The sequence below is a fragment of the Canis lupus genome, chromosome 3 (genome assembly GCF_003254725.2).
Source record: "Canis lupus dingo isolate Sandy chromosome 3, ASM325472v2, whole genome shotgun sequence".
Classification (NCBI taxonomy): Eukaryota; Metazoa; Chordata; class Mammalia; order Carnivora; family Canidae; genus Canis; species Canis lupus.
Window position 1 is genome coordinate 6917502 of NC_064245.1, and position 19909 is coordinate 6937410.

A 19909-nucleotide genomic window follows, 5' to 3' on the forward strand; every position below is an offset into this window, starting at 1 on the left:
GGAGTGGATGAAATAGAGGTAAATAACTGAAACTGAATTTTACGTTTGCACAAACATCATGAAGAGATCCAGAATTCCGGTCCAGGTAAATTGAAAAAATTACACTTATGCTCTGTGTGAAGAAAGGAGCTTTGTAAAAAAAATACTTCTCTATTTTCTAGCTCATGGAAAGAAGGCTTAAAGAGAGACTGTCACAGAAAAGACTAACATATTAGCAAAAAGTCTAAATCTAGATCATGGGTTCCTTAGAATGAAAGGCGACATACGGAGTTTGAAATTACAAATGCTTAATTATGTAAAAACGGAATGCTAAATGGTAAGAATCAAGTGGCTGACTGTCACATTATTATACCAGCAGAGGAGAGAACAAACATTTTACTCAGAAATGAAAGAAAAATGAAACATATAAGAATAATTATTTTAAAAAATTTTTAAAGTAAGCTCTATGCCCAACATGGGGCTTGAACTCACGACTCCAAGATCAAGAGTCTCATGCTCTACCAACTGAGCCAGCCAGGCACCCCTATAATTCTAATGGACACCTTAGTATAACTGAAACAGAGATGAAATAATAGAATTTTAGAATATATTTCACTATCATTTTTTATGTTTAACATTATCACACTGAAATGGCAGCCACAGAATATCATTTATTAACCAGTTATTAGATTTTTCTTACCTCCATTTATTTTTACATATAGCTCTGTAAAACTAATAGCTTATTTATCAACTGAATAAATTCTATTTTTGATTGGCATGCTTTCAGAAAAACCATTTTACTTGAGTTGACAAATACTATAAACTGCTCTGACCTAAAGCTCAGATATTAAGAGTGTTATTAAAGATATTTAGTACCAAGTTAAGTTTTCTTCCTGATACATCATGAAAATTCAACTATCATTGGAAATGCAAGAGTGCTAGATAAAAAATTACTTTTAGTAGTATGTGTCAGAAAAAGAATATTAAAGATATTTACGTTTAAATCCTCCATAGAGTTTTCTTTTCTAAAAATGAAGGGTAATTTGAACCTCAGTATTAAGCTAGATTTGTTTTAGAAAATATATTGATGGGTAGGATTACAGATGTGAATTTAAATGTGTTGGTATGAAATCTGGCCTACTTTCACACTTGGGTAAGTACATTTATAATAAGTATAGTGACTTACACAAAAATATTTTTACTACATAGTATAAAAATATTGGGAAGTCTCTAAATAATTGCTATTTCATTAAATGATTTCAACACATGCATCACTATTGTATATAACCTAGAAAACTCAAGCGAATTCCCCTCTGAAATAAGGTTTTTATGAGGTTTCCTGAGGGCACCAGAAAAAAATGTGGCATAATCCTTTAGTAACCAAATTATTGATTAGGTACCAGGTAAGTGTGCTTGAATTTGTACAGGGAATCTTTTCCTATGATAACGCTATTGTGGATCACAGAAAAGAGACTAATAACCTAAAAGCATGAAAATTATGATATCAATTTTCATCCTGTTAAAAAAGGAAAGTCATACTCGTATTTTCCTGTCCACCCTCATCCTACTTTCCAACTCCTGGGCACTATTGGAATGCGATTCTAGATGTGAAAGACAAGACTGAATAAATGATTAAAGGTGCCTTGATAGACATGATAAATTCATCCTAGGGGGAAAAATAGGGAAAACATTCCCATCAATGGAATAAATGGAGAGATGAACTTATTGAAGAACGAAAAATTCACATTTATTTTAAACTCACATATAACTAAACATTTAGCATGTCTGAATAGCACCTAGATTAACTACTTTTGCAGGTGAGAAGCGATTCAATTTCTTTCTTATCTCAAAGGAAATTTTTTTATTCTGCATTATAGGCTTTTCATCTGCAAAATCTGATTTCAAAAATTACTCCTTAATGAATAAGAGACAAGGAAAATACAATGATCTTTAACTGAAAGTATTAGCTTCCATTTTCTTCCAAATTTGGGGCATGAAACTAATCCACTTCCTCATTGCCAATTTGGAATATAATTTTTTTTCTCCTCTTGTGAAAGTCTGTCGTGGTAATTCACATACCAAGTAGAAACACTTTAACCCTTTCATCACACAATGATAATCTTTAATACACTCTTGTTATAAACATTCACCTGCTGAAATAAAAACAAAAGGAATCAGCAACCAACTGGTTGATTGCAACCAACTGGTGAATCAACTGATTGAATCAACTGGTGATTACAACCATGATTTAGTAAATCCATAAGTAAAGAGCAGGGTAGGTTGCTTTTTGATTATTACAATAACCAGAATTATAATATTTATAAACTTTTTTCTTTACCAACAGCTCTAGTATATATTTATTTTCTTTCTCCTTATATTTCAGTAGCGTTATTCCCACACTCCATGGAAAAAAGCCAACAAACAGTGAAAATAACTTTAAAGCAACCTATTGCAATGCTGAAGCCAAAGTATCAGTTGGAATGGTATACACTTGGACAGTCGTTACTATGATATTAAAGGAGACAGGCCATGCCTGACCTGCCGTTGATATAACCATAGGCTGGCAACACATTCCTCAAGAGCCACACAACCTTCTATCATTCAAGATTGGTGGAGGACAGATGTTTTCCATCAGTGTGATAGTATTTTTACACTGCTTTCATTAAACTGTCATTTCCTAAACTGCTTCAATTTCAGGCCCCTTTTATCGCTTTGTTAGTTTTAATGCATTTCTCTGTACCTTGGGTGACAGGAAGGTAGCCCTAACTTTAATTGTGTGTATACTTGCCAAAGATTGGGCCGTATACACTCACAGTAGCCCTCGGTGGGATTGTACCTAATTGTAAAGTGAAAGCAATATTGGAACAAGCAGCAGCATAAAGATCACTAGTTATTCATGGCGTGGAGACTAAGAAAGATTATGTATGTATTAAAATGCTTTGAAGTGAAACATTTATGCAACTTACTTTGAAGGAATCAATAACTTTGATATATTAGCGCAGGTGAAAATATTGTTCATTTAACAGAAATGGATGTAAGACAGAAATAAAAGGGACATTCAAAATCAACAGCTATCTGGAAAACTAGAAATCACCCTCAGTACAACTGAACTAAATGATCCTTTCTGAAAGTTCCCCCTTCATGTAAAAGGTGTGCACTTCCTATCGCTTTACTATTGAATGGCGATATTTACTTGAATTTCGTCATTTAGATGTTTTTGTTTTATTTTATTTCTGCATGACCTGTGAGATAGAACCATCGGGACATTAGTTCGAATAGGCTTACAAAGAGGAATTTATTCCTAAATTATAATTATTAGAGAATGGTGGGTATGTATCACCCATGAGTACAGAGACAATTGATAAGAAAACCTGTTATATATCAGCTCATTCTCATTTTGTGCTGATTTCTCCTACACCCTTGTGAGAAAACCAGGAATAAAAATTCTAAGACGGTTGCTTTAAGATGAAATGAAAATCCCCTGAGTTTGTCATCTGGCTGCACAGGTTTTAGAGAATTGTAAAAAATAAAAATGAAGAGAAGTTTATGTTTAAATGTTAAAATTTCTGCATTTGGAATTCCTGAAATTAATATAAAGATAATAAATTACACTCTTGATCACTATGAAGAGTCATTATCTGGAATTTTTTTCACTGACACTCCACTTTTCCTTGCAAATCATACTTCTGGGTTATTACCACAATGATGAGTGTAGTTGTTAATGTGGACTCTGATCTTATGGTAATAAATTTGTATTCCATTAAAAAGAACAGACTGTAAATTAGAGGTCAGTTAGATATTATCACAATATGAATTAAGTTCTTTGATTGAAATTCATTTTCTTGGTTATATTTTGGTTGTATTGAATGTTTCTGAAAGCAAACAAAATTTTGTGGTGCTTATATATTTGCTCAATAGACACTAAACAAATAATCAAGAAATTATCTCTATGAAAAAAGAAGACACATTTTCCTCCATACTTACTAACGTACACCACATAATATGAAATTTAATTAGCAAAACTCAATAATTCACAAAGCTGGTAAAAGAATGATAATGGACAATCATGGCCTAAGCACAGGGACAATATGCACAGATATATTTCATTAATGGGATTAATTTAGAATTGTAATTAAATAGATTACTTACTAGCCCACACTATAATTTCATTAAACTAAATGATAAAGCTTCATCACCAAGCATCAATTAAAGAACCTTCTTAATTGTGGCATACATTGTACAGTTTCACACATTCAAAATAGACTGACAAGTTAAAAAAAAAAAAAAGAAGATTCTTCTTTTACCCTACACTTAGGAAGTTTTTATGCAAAACAGTTAACAAATCTAAAACATAGTTTTACACCAAGAAAATTATTAAAATTGATCAAAATTTTATAAAAACTAATCTACCGGTAAGTATATGGAGAATTTAAAAATTATTCTCCTGTGTATTCCCTGTCTAAACTTAAAACCTTTTATGTGTATGTCTGTGGAAGTATTTACCCATATACAAGACTAGAACAACTCTGATTTGTATTTCCTTTGCTAATTAACAAACATTTATTGAGTGTTTACTACGTGTCAAGTCCTGTCATAGGTGCTGGGAACAAATAATAAAGAATTAGAAAAATATAATGCTTATCTTCAGAATGTACTATTTGAATTTTGTAGAAAATTTGATGAACAAGATTATGTGAAATTTTATTGCCCTGTACTAGATTTTATTTTTCCCCTTTATTAAAGTTTTTTTCATTTTCATTCATGATTTTTAAATTTATTTTGCTTTATGCAATTTTGTTTATATACTTCATGTTCTAGTATAGAAATTGTCATTGTATATTTTTATTCACATATAGTATGTGAACATATTTTTCATGTAACACTAGACTAAATGCACTATCCATACAATGAACATCTACTTCAATATTCTATTATTTTTTTTAGTATGTTAAAAGTCATTCAAGGATATGAAGGCAGACGAACAGTAGACACAATACAAATATAAAAATATACTTATCTGTGCTATATTAGACAATAATAAACATTACAAAAGAAAAAAATGATTGTAGAAAACTAACTGATTTCTCACAAAATTAAATTGCCAACTATATTTTAATGGCATTCTAAAATAGTTTATACAAATTAGGAATTTACTCTTCCTTCTTTGTTTACTTTTCTTTTGATTGATACCACCTCACTTTTCAAATCAAAATTTTGAAGTGCACTGGGATAAAGTAAAGAAAAAAGAGGATTTAAAATCCAGCTATTTGAGTTCTCTTCTACTTCAAGCGAATTATAAGAAATTATTTTCCTTGACATATCATAGGAAATGAAATAAATTGATGAAGAATAAATGCTGATTTCCTTCATGTCAAGAATACACAAGTGCTAATATTTTATTATCTTATCCAATGGATTTAATAATTTGATATTGAGTTTTGTAAGTTGTGAAGAAGTTATTTATCAGAGTAAACTTAATTCTATTCTTTCAGGTAAAATAATGTATAAGTTTGTATATTTTTTTCACTTTGTAAAAACTTAAAAATTGTATACATGAATGAAAGTCTTGCATCAAACCAGATACACAGTATGTGATAGTTGAAGATTAAGTAAATTAAAGTAAATCACTCATTGATTTTTAAAGAAAATTATTTAAACTAATGTTTAAGTTTTTACAAAGTGGAGTGTAGTAATTACTTTTTACACATGCAATGCTATTGGGCTCACATTCACTGTTATATTTAATTACACATTTACACTAGTCACATATAAATACAGATTTTAATGTAGATTAAAAACAAGTAAATCATGCATTTCTATAAACTTCAAATCCCTTGGAAATATTTTTAAGCACGATGTTATAAAAGAAGTCCCGTCACTTTTTTTTTTCACTAAAAATTAAGCCAAGAAGAAGAAACATCTCAAAAGTATCTTCAATAATTTTATTTGAAAAGGGAATATGACCCTTTTTAAAATATAAGGAGAATGTGCTACATTATTATTTACTTTTTAATTCTTCTTAGAATCTATCTTATTCCAAAAAATTAGCTATTTTTAAGCTTTTTGAAAAGCACTCAAAAAACATGAATGTGAGAAAATATTATCTTATTATATTATTAAATTTGCTCTTATCTTCAAAAGTAAGCAAGGGAATGGACATTTATTTTTCTTATCCTCATTCTCAAATGATTAAATGGGCAAGATTTTTCATCTCAAATACTACAAATTTAGATGCATTTTATTCCTATCCTATTCTATCCGAAGATTGTGCATTTAGAATCTGCTTATGAAATATAATAAATTAATTCTGTTCCAATATTAAATACTATGGTTATGGTTATCTGCTTTATATGTGATAACAAATGAAAACTTTGTCTAAAATGAAAATTGAAATCAAACATTTCTAAACATTTTAAAAGTTCTGCATCTAGACCCCCTCAATAAGCCTCATTCTTCGTGTTTTATGGACATATGCAGTACACATATAGGTTATGTCACATACTCGACAGTCTTAATTAATCAGGATATTTTTCTGCAATATCAGAAGCACCTATTTCAGAAACAAACCCTAAAGACTAAAACAAACTTAACATTTGGTAAACATAACTACACAATATAGTTTAGTGTGTTTTTTTCCTGTTTTAAAATAGGCCTTCATGTGGTATTGCTCTTAAACTCAAATACCGTATGCCAGAAAGATCCAGACTCCAAACTCTATGCTAAATTGAATTACTTACTCCCTCTTTGTTTTAAATTATGCTCCTTACCTTTGAATGATTGATAGGTCGTGTGAAAAACCTGCTAATAGTTTGGGTAGAACTGAAAAAAACTTATATATATATATATATATATATATATATATATATATATATATATATAAAGTTTTATGTTATATATATATAAAATATATACACACATAAAACTATGCATAAAACCATCACTGAAGTTGGAACAGCAAAATCCACTTCATATCGTAGTCATGTTTAAAATGCACCTGGCATATTTTAGGCCTTCAAATAATTACTTGATAAAATTCTTCATTATCACATCTGCACATTAATTCAGCAGATATCATATAAAAATTAAGACTTCAACAAAGAACTTCCATTAGATTACAAGGTCTTTGTACCTATACGCTGTCTACTTTTAAATTCATTTGAACAACAGCAAACTACTTAGGACATAATAACAAATATCCATAGGGGAGTCTGGGTGGCTCAGTCAGTTAAGCATCTGCCTTCAGCTCAGGTCATGATCCTGGGTCTGGGATCCAGCCCTGCATGGAGCCCTGAATCGCACTCCCTGCTTGGTGGGAGTCTGCTCGTCCCTCCCCCTCTGCCTCTCCCCACCCATTACTGTGCTCTTTCCTTCTCAAATAAATAAAATATTTTCAAAAAATTAGCAAATATCTATAAACCGAAAATCAGCAAACATCAACATATTGTGATTTGTAACCTCATATTTTCTAAAAAAATAATTACAACTTTATAAATAAATATTTTATTCACTAGACTGGCCCCTTGTTCAATTCTCAGAGACAGCTACCATCATAATTTTGTATTTATCATTTTATATATGGCTTCATGTATTCACTATATACATAAGCATCAGCTAATTCATAGCATTGCTTTGTCTGTTTCACATAAATGCTACTTACTTGTCTATACTTTTCTGTTCATTTATTTTACTTTTGTATAATACTTCATTTTAATAGAAGCTAATATTTACTGAATATTCCAGGTCTTCTAGGTGATCTTGGTGTCAATCACTGTGTGAAATATACATATATATTAATTTGGGGTACCCTCACAATGGTCTTATGGCAAAGATTTTATTATTTTTATATTATATTTTATGTTGTAATTCATTTTACATTATATATCTTATTTATATTTTTAAAATATCGTCATTTTACAGATGATCCAAATGGGTCACAGAGTTAAGTAATTAATAGAATGCTACTTAGGTAGTGAATGGTAGAGCTGGAATTTGAATACACGTTGTTCAGATCCAGAGCCCACACCTTCATCACATTACCCTGTGCTCAAAATCAAAGAAGAGACCATATGTTTATATGATGGACAAACCAGCTATTTCCAATTTTTTTACCCTTGTGAACAAGGACACAATAAATGTCCTTTAATATGTCTCTTGGTTTCCATACCAGACATCCTTCAGGGTAGAGGCTCAAAGTGGATTATTTGGGAGTCTCAGGGTACACATGTATCCAACAGTGGCCAGTCTTGTATTAGTCTTTTAGCTTAAGATACTGAGGCTCAAGAAGACCAAGGGATAATTGAGAATATTTTTGTCTAAAGACCTCTTGTATTCGGAGGAGAGTACCCTCTATGCTCAGTATGACTGGTATTCTTTGCTCATCTTATGTTAACATATGCTTCTATAACAGGAAAAAATCTATGCCTATTAAAGAGATTTTTAATATCCTAGTAAGGAATTTCTAGATAAAATATAGAATGTCCAGTTAAATTAGAATTCTTGATAAACAATGATTATTTTAGTACATTGCATGGAATACACGGTACTTAAAATTATTTTTCATCTGAATTCCAATTTAACTCCCTGTTCTTCCTTTTCATTTGCTAAATTTGGCAACCTCACAAATAGTCCACCCACTCGATGGCTACTAAACAAAAGAACCACTCCTACTTACTGGTAGGCACATTGAAAGGATGTTACTAATTCAGAGTCACAAAATCTAGCTACAAATTAAATGGGATTCCAGTCTATTCTCTTGTCTTTCAGAACTCATTATGTTTATTCAAGTGGACATAGATGGAAGATGTATATATTTTATTCAACTTTTCCTATAAAAAGTGTTATCAGAAATCTTTCCACAGTTGTATATTAAGTGCTACAATGCCTTCCTCAACTCAGATTATCTTGCCTCATTTATTTTTTTCTTGCATTTTTTTAAACATCTTATTCCTGAGGATATAACTACAAGGATCATTAACCATCTGCCAACCTCGTCTGTTTTGCCTCCTCAACCCCATGCCCAACATTCACTTCCTCTCTGTTTTATGTCATAAAAATACACTCTGGTTGAACAAAACTGGGTATCAGAACACAAAAAAAAGTATTTCTGTGAGCTAAACTGACATTACACTAAATAATGAGGAATTTGTAAGTGGACCCTATGATCACCCAACACCTCATTTTATGATTACAAAAAAAGAAGAGGAATTACATCCAATTAAATCATCCTCCCTATAAAATGAGACTCTCTGAATAAGCAGGAACAAAGGACAGCCAGTGGGTCTTAGGTATTACAGCTGCCAAAGATGAAATTTCTACTCCAGGGCATATTCATTTCACTAGTTAAGTGCTACTTGAACTAATAGCAATTTCTTAGGTGAAAAGAATTTTGATCTTTTTCTTAGTTTTCCATTATGGAGCTTTGGCATTTCATCAATTGGCATATTGTACCACATTGTGCTGAAATGCTTCTAAGGTTTTGCAGAGAATATGGAGGGATGCTTTTGTCTATAAAATAAACCATCAGTTAGACTGAGATTTTCTTTTCTTTTCTTTTTTTTCAAAAGAAGTGAAGTTGATTACTTGGCATCAGTCCTTCATCACAGATACTACTGAAGAAAAAAGGAGTGTGAAAAAAAACTGAAGGACACAAAATCCGCGGGGAAATAATGAAGTATAAGTGCTTCAGAGAGCAGCCAGAGATGGAATAATATTTCTTCTGTGAGGACTTCAGTAATAACAACCCATGAATGATGAGACTTACTGCAAATGGTAAGAGTGCTGTGGGAAAGTAAGAAAAAAAGTGCTACTCTGTGAAGGATACCATTTCACATGCGCTATCTCCTTCTTCACAGATCATTGGAGCTCTCTTTTTCATTATTCCTCTTTGCAAACAACAATCAATATTCATAGTGGGCCAAATATGTGCCAGAGACTAACAGGTACAGTTTATGGAAAAAGATATGATATCTGATTCTCATCCAAATTTGATCTGAAAATAAATAGGTAATTATAAAACAAATACAGAAATATCAATAATGTTGATATATTGGAGGATCCACAAAGAAGGGAGGCAGTAATTGTAATCATGGAGTTGGCTAGAAAAATATTCCCACAGGAAGTGACATTTATGTATGTCATAATGGAGGAATAGGGTTTTCCTTAGGCTAGAAGTGGGAAAATGAAATTCCAACTAAAGAGGTCAGCCAAAGCAACATATAACAAATAATCTGATTGGTAGGAGGATTTGCTGTTTATAATGCTGAAACTGGAATAATAAGCTGTGGCAAGATTCTGAGTGGCCTTGCAGATCTTACAGAGGAATATGAGGGTTATAAGATTATAGGGAATAGAAAGCAAATGTAGATGTAAAAGAAAGTAATTAAACATGATTCAATGCACATCTTTAGTGGTACTGTGATAAATGGCTAAGAGGGAAAAAATAAGAGGTAATCATATCAAATATGAAATTATTATAATTATCCAGGTGAAAGAAATGATGAAAACTCAAATAAGACAGTGGCAGCATAGATAGAGAATGAAAAAACAAATTCACTTGGAAAGTAGAGTTGACAGGATTCAGAAACAGATTGGGTGAAACAGGAATTGGACATTAAGATTTTGCTCTTGCATGAATGAGTATATTCTGATTCCATTGGAAGAGATTTTGGCAGATGGGGAAAAGAACACAAATGTTAAATTTTGAATCTCAAAGTGAAACTCCTAGAATTCTATCTACTCTTTACTCAATATATGCTTATCACATATTTAGCTCCATATCCTTCATAAAAAAGGGAAAAATAAACTATAATTTGAAAAGTGAATTAATTGGATACATCATAGATATTTTTCTTAAGTATTCATAATTTTAGGTTTAAAGTCTAGAAAGCTTGAAAAATTCAAATAGGCCCAGATCACAGTTACTAGAACTGTATAGTTGATTAACAGATTTTATTGCACTAGCTTTTTAGTTCTGAAAATAATAAAGTGAAATATTTAGGGGACACAGTGGTCTGTCCTTGAATGACCTATTAAACTTTATTAATGACCAAGAACAACATATGCTTACAAAATTAAGTCAATTTGAATTAACCAATCATTAAAGGAATATAGTTTAATTATGCAAAAAAGAAACCTTAAACCATTTGAATATTTATCCATCCAATTTTATATGCAAGTGAACATAATAATTGAGACTTTGAAAACTGTAATATAAAAAGTGCCTTTACAAACATTTGGATGTATTTACTTATTTTTATTTGAGCCTAACAGACACACAATATTACATTAGTTTCAGGTGTACAACATAATTTATTCTACATCTCTACGCATTATGCTAAAATCCTGACAAGTGTAGCTACCATCTGTCATCATCCATCGCTATTATATCATTGGCTATAATACCTATCTGTACATCGTACTCCCATGACTTACTCATTCCATAACTAGAAGTCTGTATCTCCCACTTTCTTTCACCCCTTCTGCCCATCGTCCCATTTTCCTTCCCTCTGGCAACCACAAGTTTGTTCTCTGTATTTTTAAGTCTGATTCTGCTTTTTGTTTTATTCACTTGTTTTTTGATTCCATATATGAGTAAAATCATATGGTATTTGTCTTTCTCTGCCTGACTTCACTTCACTTAGCATAAAATCTAGGTTCATCTATGTTGCTGCAAATGGCAAGATCTCATCCTTTTTATGGCTGTGTAAAACTCCATTGGTGTGTGTGTGTGTGTGTGTGTGTGTGTGTGTGTGTGTACCACATCTTCTTTATCCAGGCATATATTGATGGACATTTAAGTTGCTTCCATACCATGGCCATTATAGATAAGGCTGAAATAAACATAGGGGTGATTTATCTTTTCAAATTAGTATTTTCATTTTCTTTGGGTAAAAATCCAGTAGTGGAATTATTGGATCATGTGGTATTTCTATTTTTAAGTTTTGGAAAAATCTCCATACTGTTTTCTACACTGGCTATACCACTTTACATTCCCATCAACAGGGCACAAGGGTTCCTTTTTCTCCACAGCCTCATCAACACTTGTTTTTTCTTGTGTTTTACCCTAACCATTCTGCTAGGTCTAAGGTGATATCTCACTGTGGTTTCGATTTGTATTTCCCTAATAATTAGTGATGTTGAGAATCTTTTCATGTGTCTGTTGGTTATCTCTATGTCTTCCTTAGAAAAATGTATTTACATGACCTCTGCCCAATTTTTTATTTGAATTGTTTGGTGAGTAGTATATGTTCTTTACATATTTCGGATATTAATCTTTTATCAGATGTATCGTTTGCAAACATCTTCCCCTATTCGTTTAGGTTGTCTTTTCATTATGTTTTTGGTTTCCTTCACTGTACAAAAGCTGTTTTATCTTAACGTAGTCTTAATAGTTTATTTTTGCTTTTGTTTCCCTTGCCTCAGGAGACATATCCAGAAAAAATGTTGCGACAGCCAATGTTAAGAAATTACTGCTTGTGTTCTCTTCTAAGAGTTTATAGTTTCAGGTCTCACACGTAGGTATTTAATCCATTTTTATTTTATTTTTGTGTATGGGGTTAAAAAGTGGCCCTTTGTGTGGAGGTGTCTAGTTTTCCCAGCACCAGTTGTTGAAGAGACTTTCTTTTCTCCCTTGTATATTCTTGCCTCCTTTAGCACAGATAAACTGGTCAGGGAAGTGTGGGTTTATTTCTGGGCTCTCTATTCTGTTCCACTGAACTATGTGTCTATTTTTGTGCCACTACAAACATTTATTTTAGAATTATTTAACTTTATCTCATATGAACCTGCTAGAACTCTGGTATAATCTCTCTTTTGTAGATAAGGAAATTGAAAATTAAAAATTAATAGTCTCGGAAAAGTGACTTAGCCTTATCAAAAGTCATACTTCTTCAGGTAATGGCATGAGGATACAATCCAAATTCTTAACTACAATCAACTCAGTATGTCTATAACAGCAGTCTAAGACATTTCTGACCAACAAATATTTATTGAAGTCCAAAGTTGTTTTCTCTTGTTAATGCCTTCCAAAATTGAACTCTGATAAGATTTTATAAAACTAAGACTTCATATTAAAGACATTTCTGGCAGAAAGCAATAGAATAAAAGCAAGAAATAATGACTATGAAAACAGAATACAGGATATGGTTTGAATTTATGATATAGATTTCTATTTATGAAAGACTAACTGCAGTGTGTAGTCATACTGCAGAGAAATTTTAGTGTCAAGTTAAAGTGTGACTACATTAATAAAAAAGGCCAGAGTTTTTTTAATGTTTTACAAAGATAAATACTATTTTCAAACAAAATTACATAAATAAAATCCTTTATGGGACCCTAAAAATATATGTTAAATCAAAGACACATTAGGGAAAGCAGGAACAAGGAGTTAAGGTTTATTTGCTTACTATACTGTGACTACAATAAAATGGAATTTTTGTGCCACAACTATCCCTACAATGTAAAAATGAATTGATCAAAGTTAGAGTAAAAATATTTGCAGCAAATATGATAGGCATAGTTACTCATTTAACATAGAAAAATGATTTGAATTTATAAGAGATAAAGAGCAACTGCCAAAAACAAATGGATAAAAGTGCAGAATGGGAATTCATATGCAAAATAGATATTCATAAAATAGTATAGTATTCAACATAATTATGAAATTCAAATTAGAACCATGTTAGAATAAAATTTTCCCTATAAGATGAACAACTACTACAGAGTTCTAACGCACCATAAGAACATGAAGAAATAAGCACTTGTGTATATTACAGGTGAGAAAATAAATCTCTGATTTTTGATAAGACAACTAGCTAATTAACAAAATTCAAAAGGCATCTTATCTTCGATCTACTAATTCTTCTACAAATATTTATCATACATATATGCTTTTACTGGGTGCAAATATATATATATATATATGTATACAGAAGCGCATATTTAATCATTCTTTCATTTTTTAAATCATTATATCATTGTAAAATCCTGGAAACAGCACTCTTGTCTAAATAAGAAATCCTTTTTCTTGAATTATGTACATCAAAACCATTAAAAGCAAGACTTTCTTTAAAAATCTAAATTGATAAGTGCTTTTAGAAAATTCTTAAAGATATACATTAGCAAATAAAAAAAGTAAGTAGTGTATATCATATTCTACTGGATTGTGTAGTTATATTTTATAAAAACTTAAAGCTGATTTTTGCAGTTATATTTTCATAATTAGCTATCAGGATACATTGAATTTTTGCCAATTTTTATGTTATAAAGACATAACTGGTTCTTTTTTTTTAAGATTTTATTTATTTATTCATGAGAGACACACAGACAGAGGCAGAGATACAGGCAGAGGGAGAAGCAGGCTCCATGCAGGGAGCCCAATGTGGGACTTGATCCCAGGACCCCAGGATCACACCCTGGGCCAAACGCGATGCTAAGCCACTGAGCCACCCAGGGATCCCCAACATAACTGGTTCTAATAATTATTTACAAGTAAAAGCAGGATAAATCAATAAGGTGTAAAGAATACTAGTTATTCTAAATTAAGAAAAACTACTGAAATGAGGTGAGCCTACTTGAAGTAAAAACAGAGAACAAAGATTTCACCCAGACCCTATGATACCTAGGTTAGAATCTAAAGATTTCCTCTACTAAAATACTCCAGAGCTGGGGAAGGAAAGGGTAGAGAAGAGGTAAACAGTGCAAAGCAGGAAGACAAGAATCCCAAGAAGAAAGTTGAGGGTTTTTCTCCGTGATTATTTTGTATTGTTTTGTCTTGTTTTGTTTTGTTTTTTGCTCTAAAATAGTGTTGATCTAAGAAACCACTGAACCTGGAGAAAGAATAAGATCAGCATCTAGGATAGTTCCTCATCTTGAATAAATAAAATAGATTATAAAATAGATTTTAGGTTTGGACCCTTGAAGTCATCCCAGAAAATAGAATTGAAATAGAATCTTTGCCTGTGAATTTACATACATTTGAGGTACATTTTGGCCTTCCTAAAGTGTTTATCAATAATTTCCATTCACCAAGGACTTACTAATGATGCCATAATAACTACAATGAATATCAGAATGTAGCCTCAGGCAGTCTATATTGGAAACAAGCTATGGAAAATTTTCCTCTCCCTTTAAAATATCTGTCAGAAGAAAGACAACTCTGGTTGCCAGGAAAGAAATTCTCATATTCTCTCTCTCTCTCTCTCTCTTCCGCCCTCCCTCCCTCCACCCCTTCTTTCTCTTTCTCCTCCACTCTTTTCCTTCCTTCCTTTCTCTCTTCTCTCTTTTCTCCTTTTTCTGAAATGAAGGTGCCTATTACCTGCTGTTAAACCTAGCTGCCAGGTAAGTTCCGTCCCTGAGTTGTTCACATAGAACAACTTTGTGAATCAGAAAAAGATTCAGATCTCCGGATCTTTTACTGTCCTGAAGGCCATGTGGTAAAATGAAAAGTATCAGTAAAGCTTCTTCCTGGTACAGTAAAGGTAAGATGACTTACCCTTTGTTTTAGGTCCCAAAACAATTGCTGTATATAAAACCACTTTATAAATATCAAAGCATTGACTGGTATAATATAAAACCATTTGGTATAGATAATAATAATAATTAAGCCTCACTATGATGTAGTGCGTGAATATCCTCTAAGTGCCTAGCCTTGTTCTTAGCTCTTTATTCACTTTTGCAGTATCTGGCCCATATCAGGACTTGACTTTAGTCCCGAATGGATGTGACTTTTACCTTTGACTTTTTCGAACTTTTTTCTCTCTAGAAAGTGCAGTCTGCTCAGACCAACTAACTGGGGGAGACTCACTATTAATAAAGGGTAGATTGAGTCTTCCAGGAAGCAAGTATCACCAATGATCCGCCAAACTCTCTTGTTTAAGGGATGATTATTCAAATTTACATTCATAGTTTCTTTACAATAGATTTCAGTGATCTAAGATCCTGTAATTGCTGCATGCTAAGCAAAAATGAGACAATATTTTGGTATCTGTTTCCTTTGATATTCTTCTAAGTCAAGTGAGAAGGAAATGAGAGATACCTAACTTCAGGTAGAACCCCAGTCTATAATGATTCCCAGAAAGCAGGAGTAGGGTTAATAAATGAGAATTAGACACCAGTCATAATCTTCGTGATAAGGATATCAGATAATAGTTCTCATTTAATTGCCATTCTTTCCCCCATTCTGATGTATTCAACATTGATCATTCTTATCAAAACTCAACCAAAACTTTGAATTTTATTCCAAAGATGACATCAAGGCAATTCAATTCCATTCTATTCAGGACAAAAAACAAAACAAAACAAAAGAAAAAAAAAAACAAAAAAAAATTCTATAGCACCATGAGAACTTAGCAAAATAATTTTAAGATTTAATTTCAGGAACTCATTGTATTGAAGAGGTCTCATAGATTACAGGCTAAACTAATTCACAAAATAAGACTGCTAAGCCAGAGGAACTATCTAAGATCTTCAACTTGAAAAAATAGAGCATGCTTATTTTTAAGACAGGTTTGTTCCATGACATGGATTTATTTTACATTGTGTTTAGTTTGGAAATGGATATAAAATTTTACAGAATATTCAAGGAAAATGTTGTGTGGATCTGGCTGATTCTGGTAAGTCAACACTCAGTTAATACAAAAAAAGCAGAATAAATTAGGAAACAAATGGAAGACAAATATAAAGATCAGCTCAGAAAACAAAAGTCCTCAGATGTCAAGAGAGAGAAAATGAAACCAGAGAGCTTAACCAGAGAGCTTAGGAAAGTGATTTTGGGCTACCGAAGTTTCCATATTGAAAACTGGATCTCAAGTTGACTCTAGAGTTTATTGGAGAACAAAAGTATTTAAGCCTGAACAGGTTAAGCATAAGCCCCCTTTATAAAACACTGTAACACTGAAGTATTTTCTATTTTATGAAAAATCCAGAGAAACATGAAAGATTATAGTCTCTCTGGACATTTTGACAGAGTTGATCATGTTCTGTTCTTCAAAGTATTTTTTTTTTTTTACTAAGTAAAGTAATACACTTATCTGGTTTTGCTCCTACATCAGTACATATTTATCGATCTCCCTCTTAGGTTCTTCCTTACATACTCAACTTGTTTCCTGGTATTTCTTTTTTTTTTTTTTTTCCTTTGTGTCTACTCTCTTCATGATCTCTTCCAGTCTTGTGGATGTACTTCATATACATGCTGATGGCTACCACATTTATTATTTCAATCTGAATCTTTCCCTGAACTTTAGGTACTTGAGTCTATCTCCATAATTAGGATATACAATTGAATGCTTCTTGGCCATCTCAAACTTAAAAAGTCCAAACTGAAAGTGTGGGCTTCCTCCAAGAAAATATACTCTCCACAATTGTCCCCATATCAATAAAATGTTAAGACCTTCAGAATCATTTGATTTCTTTCTCTCAAACTCAATATCGAATCTGTTAGAAAATGCTATTGTTTCTACTCCTATTATGAAGAATCTAGTATTTTCTTGCTGCTACTACAGCTACCAAGCTGGCTCACTTCACTAATGTCTTTTATTTCAACAGATTTCTAGCTTTTTTATTTCTTTTTTTTCTGCTTATGCACTTAGGTCTTTCACAATAATTTCAAAATAGCAACCAAAACTAGCATAGAAAAACATAAGTTGGATTATAATACTTCCCTCATCAGAAAATATTAATAAGGACTTTCTATCTTACTCATGTTAAAAGCCAAAGTCCTATGGATGGTCTACAAAACTATCAGACTTTTCACCTTATCTCCTATTGATTTCTCCTTTCTCATTACTCACAATCACATAGATTTTCTTGATTTTCTCATATATGCCAGGTATATTTTTTTACCTCATGTTATACATGACTTATACATTGCTCACACTGTCTTTGTATTCTTTTCTCTCCACTGTAGAATGCAAGCCACAACAGCAAGGTTTTGTTTGCTTCATTAACTGTTGTATCTTGTATAATGCCTTTTCAAAGACTAAATAAATATTAGTAGAATGTTAGGTCAACTCTTTCTCTGATAACTTAATCAGCTGTGATAATAGGGATGCACTGCAATAAAACCAGAAGAGAACTGAACCCAGAATCTGTTGTGCTTGGGTTCAGGTTTTCTCTCAGTTCTTTCATACTCTCAATTTAAAAGTCATTCATTCTTTCTTAGGCTCATTATGTTCATGTGACAGTGTTTTTTGTTTGCTTGGTTTTGGTTTTAATTTGTGTATGCAATAATTAAGAAATAGGTATAAAATATCATAAATGTATAAAGTATTTTACACAAATAGACTTATAATTATTTCATCCTCAGTCCTATGATTCCTGATTAATGGCAAATATGGAAATGAACAATATCTCCTGACTAATGGCAAATATGGAAATGAACAATATTTCCATAATTACCATATATCTAAAACTCTACCTAAAGAATGAGTGAGATTAATCATTCCATCCACTAAAACATGAAAAATTTAATCTCAGAGTTATTAAGCAACAACCCCAATGCCACAGAACACTTGCTAGAATGTTCAAAGTAGTATTTACCAAATGTTGTCCTTAAATTACTTGGATTAGGTATCCATTATTATAATGCATATATCTGAGCCTACAGTCTACTTGATATTTGGAATCTCTGAGTTTGAAGCCAAGTACCTTATGTCACTGTTATACATCTTACTACTTAAGAAGAACTAGATTACATAAAAACAAAACAAAAGCAACACTTTTTGAGTGGCAGGCCCACACGAGGGATAATGGTAATGTTAAGAGTTTGTACATAAGGGAAATTAGGTATTATATGTTACTCGTAAATACTAGGTTTCATATGAATCTTGGAACAATATCTGTCTTTCTTTAGTCAGCCTATTCCCTAAAAAAATAAGTTTACCTGATTTGGAGTTCTATTTCTAATATCTGTACACTCCTAATTGGTATTCTGTTTATAAACCAGCACTCAGGGAATTTAGTCATAATCACCAAAATGTATAAACTGAGGTAAGATTTCTCTATCATACTATTTATATACTATATACTAAACTTTGTATTATTCTCAGATACTGCAAAGAAGCTTAAAATAGTGTACACATCACTTGTAGGAAGACTTTGAGGACAAGGTAAGTAATAGCATTAAAGTACCACAAATATGGTAATTTCCTTTCTTAATATTTATAATTATTCATTGGAAAATGTACAATTTTAGAATACATATTATTATATTATATACATTTCCCTCTTGTAAATCAAGCTAAATGCAAAATCTTATTAATTAAAGCCCCAAAAGTTCAGGCATAGAAAAGTAAAACAAATATATTTTTTAAAACTGTGTTGTATGGTTACCAATAACTAAATGGACCAAAAGACAAATCCTCTCATGTAAAAGTAGTAGCTGCAGCGTTGGCTTGCTTTCCTAAAATAAGTTTAGAAAACTGTTCCATGTAGCACTAAAATCCGAACTGGAATAGAACACTATGTTTATTTAATATATTATTGGCATACTTTCCACTAAGTATTTCATGTTCGAATTATAATTTTCATGGAATTTATGCCTCTCAGAGATTCTCTAATTTAAGGTTCATAAGAATCAGAGGTTGTGTGCCCAAATCACCCAAGAATATTCAGAGTATACACTCAACAATTTTTGCATGAAAAATAAAAACAAACAAATGAAAGCACGTATCCATGTCAGAAGAGCAGGATTGTATAATAGCATACTTGTATTATCAGAAATGACAACAGTGTCTGATACTGAGACCGGTGTCTTGGTATACTAACTGACTATGTTGCAATGTTGTAAAATACAGGAACTAAACAGATTATTTGATTTTATTCTATCATCTACTCTAAAATATAAAGTTGATATATTCATACTTGCAGTATGTTGGTATCATAATTATAAAGCTAAAAAAAGGAGGACATTGAAATTGCAAATAAATGAAGAACT

The 19909-nt window shown here is 31.8% G+C and overlaps 1 non-coding gene across 1 annotated transcript; it reads right to left on the reverse strand.

Moving 5' to 3' along the window:
• Positions 1 to 446: 446 nt before the first annotated feature.
• On the reverse strand, positions 447 to 519 carry TRNAK-CUU (transfer RNA lysine (anticodon CUU)). The gene has a single exon. It is a non-coding gene; the product is annotated as a tRNA-Lys (tRNA).
• Between the last annotated feature and the right edge of the window lie 19390 nt (positions 520 to 19909).